Raw genomic sequence first — 4,835 nt, forward strand, 5'->3', positions numbered from 1 at the left:
ATAAAGCCACTTTGTTCTCTTGTGAACCACAGGGAAGCCCACTTCTCATCGATTATCCTAAATCAAAATATAAAGTGTTGGGAATTCCCTGGTGGTCCAGTGGTTAGGACTTCTTGTTTTCACTGCCAAGGGCCCAGGTTCAATCCCTGGTTGGGGAGTTAAGATCCCGCCAGCCTCGTGGCACAGCCAAAAAGAAAAAAAAAAAAAAAAAAATGACACAAATATAAAGTGTTACAAGAAGAAGAGGTTATGAAGTCATTATTGAACATCTCAGCCGTGCCAGGCACGGCAGTCCCCTTCTCATGTGTTGTTTTCTCACTGAATTCGAGTAGTGATCGCGTGAGAGAGGGTTGGTGACCCCCATTTTAAAGACAGGGAAACTGAGAGACAATAAGACTAGGTCTGCACAATAGTGAAGCAAAAGAACCAGGCTTAGAAACTGGGACTCATCTGTCTTCTTGTCTCCTGTTTCAGTCCCATTTCCTTCCCCATTTAATCTTTTGAAATCACATCTCTGCTTAAAATCTAGAATAGTTTCTCTTGCCCACAGAATAAAGTTCAAAGTAGTGCTGCACATCTGGAAGGGCTGGGGTACCGAGCAGGCGGTGATGGCAGGGGACAAGGCATGTGTGCCATGTGAAATGGTCTGTGAGCTACTTGTACACGTGTGGGAACCCGAGGAGGGGACTCCAGTGTCCACCACCGAGTTGTTATTCGTCAATCATGAATGAACTAATGAGGGAAGGAAGGAAGAGATGGATGAACAAATTACTGAATATGTAGGATCCTTCCAATCCCTGAGGCTTCATTTCCAATGTGTCCCCATTGCATGGAACCAACATACCTTCTGGATTAGTTGGATAAAGACTCTAAAGAATGAGGAGGTCAGGAAAGTATTCTCCTCCTCAACACACACACAAACACACACACACACACACACACACACACACGGTAAAATAATAGTAAATCATGTGGGTTTTGATGCTGTAGAAAGAGTTCTCAATAGTCTTGTCTTGGGTACCTTTCTATTTAGGACCATGAAAAAGTAAGTTGACCATACTTGGAAGATTTTTTTATTAAGACCTTTTTAGAGCAGTTTTGCATTCACAGCGAAATTGAGGGGAGGGTAGAGATTTTTCCTATATAACCCCTGTCCCCAGACATGCATAGCCTCCGCCATTACCAACATCCTTCAACAGAATGGTGCATTTGTTACAACTGATGAACCCACATTGACCCATCAGAATCACCCAAAGTCAGTAGTTTACATCATGGTTCATTCTTGGTGTTCTATACTCTGTGGGTTTGGCCAACTGTATAATTACATGTATCCATCATTGCATACATCATACAGAGTATTTTCACTGCCCTAAAAATCTTCTGTGCTTCACCTACTCATCCCTCCCCCAACCCCTGATAACCACTGATCTTTTTACTGTCTCCATAGTTTTACCTTTTTCAGAATGTCATATAGTGGGAATTTACAGTATGTAGCCCTTTCAAATTCCCTTCTTTCACTTAGTGATAGTCACTTAAGGTCCCTCCCTGTCTTTTCACAACTTGAGAGGTCACTTCTCCTTAACACTGAATAATATCCCATTGTCTGGTTGTACCACAGTGTCTATCCACTCATCTACTGAAGGACATCTTGGTTGCTTCCAAGTCTTGGCAATTATGAATAAGGCTGCTATAAACACTCATGAACAGGTTTTTGTGTGGACATAAGTTTTCAACTCTTTGGGTAAATACCAAGGAGAACGGTCACTGGACCGTGTGATAAAAGTATTTTAGTTTTGTAAGAAACAGCCAAACTGTCTTCCAAAGTGGCTGTACCATGAAGATCTTTTTTTTTTTTTTTCTATCAGAAACCATCTCCCACTGCATCTGTTCAGCCCCCAGGTGATATCATATTGCTCCAAAAAGCCAAGAGCAATACCAATTGCTACACTTACCCTTGTCAGGTATTTCCTATGTTCTATCCCCTTCCATTTTCCTAACACCCCTTTGAGAGAAGTTTTATCACTTTCCGAGTTCTTACAGATAAGAGAATTGAAAATAACAGAGAAAGTAACTTGATTAAGGCCACATAGTCAGTGGACAGCCCAACTAGGATTTGAACCCTTCAGTCTAACTCCAGCACCTAGCTCTACCCACGGGTGACAAGAGCACTGTAGAAGTTAATTACTGGTGATTGACAATAAATGTTTCTCAGCCAAACTGACACCAGTAGATGAGACCAGAGGATTAGGGGAAAAGATGCTTAGTAATTTCTGAGTTCAGTAATTACTTTTCTGTAACTGAAATCACATCTTCTCTGGGCAGTGTTCAGTGGAACAGTGAGTAAAACAAAATGTGATTCTTTAAGAATAGCCCCTTTCTTGGGAGGGAGGAGAGATAAATTAGGAGTGTGGGATTAACAGATACATACTACTGTATATAAAATAAACAATAAGGACCTACTGTATAGCACAGGGAACTATACTCAATATCTTGTAATAATTTAGAATGGAAAAGAATCTGAAAAAAAAAATCTATATCTCTCTATATCTATATCTGAATCCCTTTGCTGTACACCTGAAACTAACACAACACTGTAAATCAACTATACTTCAAAATATATATATATAATAAAATTTAAATTTAAAAAAGTAAAATTGTTTCAAAAATACTAAAAAGAATAAAGTAAGCACCTAAATAAGAGGCATAACACAAACATTTCAGAAATCAGTTTTCAATCTTAGTTTTTGCTACAGGTTTCCTGAGGATTGTATAGCAATCATCACAGTGGTTATGAAGAACTATGCTGTGGTAGGGTCTATGTGGTTGTACTTCTTACCGGTTGTTTAATATAATTACAGCATTTTATTTTAGGTATGTTGAGAAATTTATATACTAAATAAAACAAGTGTCCTGTAATGTTCAAAAAAAAAAAAGAATGGTCTTTTTCTTGCCAAGCTGATAGGAAGAGAAAGTATGAAGACAGGCCACAAGTCAGGATGTGCTAAGGCCAGGGCATGAAAACACATGGGGATATTCAGTAAATATTTGTTAAGTGAATGAAGGAATGTCTCTGGAATGAAGACCCATTCGCGAACAGGTCTCTCTGGGAAGCCTAAGTATATTTGAATCACCTTTTTAACTAAGATAGCCTCCCCGAAGTATTCTGAGAACCAGCAAATGCATCCTCAACCCTTGCTATTGTCCGGCTTTATGTTAAATATTGTGAGAAAGAAACACACACACACACACACACAAGAGCCATCTTCCTGCAGTCAAAGAGTTGTATTTTTTAAATGTGTATTTAAGCAACTTATTGACATTATAAAACTGGAAGATTTAAGATCATTACTTACACAAGAATAAATAGACAGTAATCTGTCACTTCTCCAGAGGAATATCAGCTAGTGAACTCACTCCTGAAGAATCTCACAGACAGGGAGAAGTAGGTCTGGGGACAATGCACCTTTCAGTGCCATGGCTCAGAAGACCTGCAGGAAGATGAGAGATAGCAGGTAACAGGGCCTTCATACTATGAGGGTCCCAAAGAGAAGGGCAAGACTTACCTCTATGGCCCAAGTAAGAAAGAATTCCTAAGAAGGGAATTTTAGGACTATCTAAGAAAGGGGATTGGGGACTAAAGCCAGGAACAATGGGTACAAATCAGAAAAATTCCCCAAATCTTTGCTATTTCCCTACTTTAACTTCTGCCTTACTTCCAGAGTAGAAAGCACTAAAAACCTTATACAACATTTGCCAGAAATGTGTTCTATGAAATACAAGTTCTATAGAATGCTCATTAATTTCATTATTTATTCATCATTCAATACATGTTTTTATTGAGCAGCTACTATGAGTCTTCACTACATTAAGCGTTGTGCTAGGAGTGACCAAAACCGTTAGGTCTCCACCCTCCTATAGCATATGTTCTAATGAGGACCCAGACAATAATAAACACATAAACATGTAGAATAATGGCGAGTGTGCTGTATGTTTTGGTGAAAAATGAAACAGCATGGAAAGGGACAGATGACAGAGTCCTTCTTTAAACAAAGAGGTCAGAAAAGTCTTTTTTTTTTAGAAGATAACATTAAGCAGAGACCTGAATTAAGTGAAGGATAGAACCAAGGAAATTTCTGGGGAAAATGTGTTTAAGTAGGGGGCATAGTAATTGAAAAGGCCCTAAGGTGAGAACACGCTTAGCCTGTTTGGAGCAACAGAATTTAATGAGTGAGGGGAGAAGCAGTATGGAATGAGGTAGTAGATGTGGGTAAGGGAGGGGAAAGATTCAGAAGTGCCACAGAAAGGAATTTGGATATTATTTTTAAGCATGATAATGAAACCATTAAAGGAAACCAGGGAAGTGAGGGAAGTGATATTAACAAGTGTTACCCCCATCCCTATTCATAATGTCACTAAAACACAAACAAGGTACTCTAGGTAAGAAGTGATCAGTGCTAAGCAGAGAACTATCACCTCCCAAATTACAGACACTATACTTCTATTAATATGGCCTGAACTCTCATTAACAATTTTTGCCGGGGGAATATCCCATATTTGACTCAAACTGTGCCATCTTCTGAAATCGTAACATTTAAATTTAAGTACCGGCTTAACCACTTCTCCCTTATTCTACACTGGAACAGGAAGTTTTTTTTACTACCTGAATGTTTACTCCTGGAACTTTCTGTCATGTTAGATTCAGTCCACTATTCCTGCCTGTCAAGTTCTTTGTCCACTTCTGACTGTCATCCAGAGTGTTTGTTCTCCCTTCCATCCAGCTTTGTGTCATTCCTGGGAGGACTCTTTAGACGGAGGAATCACGGTGCTGATTTGAT

This window comes from Eschrichtius robustus, chromosome 16, assembly GCF_028021215.1.
Source record: "Eschrichtius robustus isolate mEscRob2 chromosome 16, mEscRob2.pri, whole genome shotgun sequence".
Classification (NCBI taxonomy): domain Eukaryota; kingdom Metazoa; phylum Chordata; class Mammalia; order Artiodactyla; family Eschrichtiidae; genus Eschrichtius; species Eschrichtius robustus.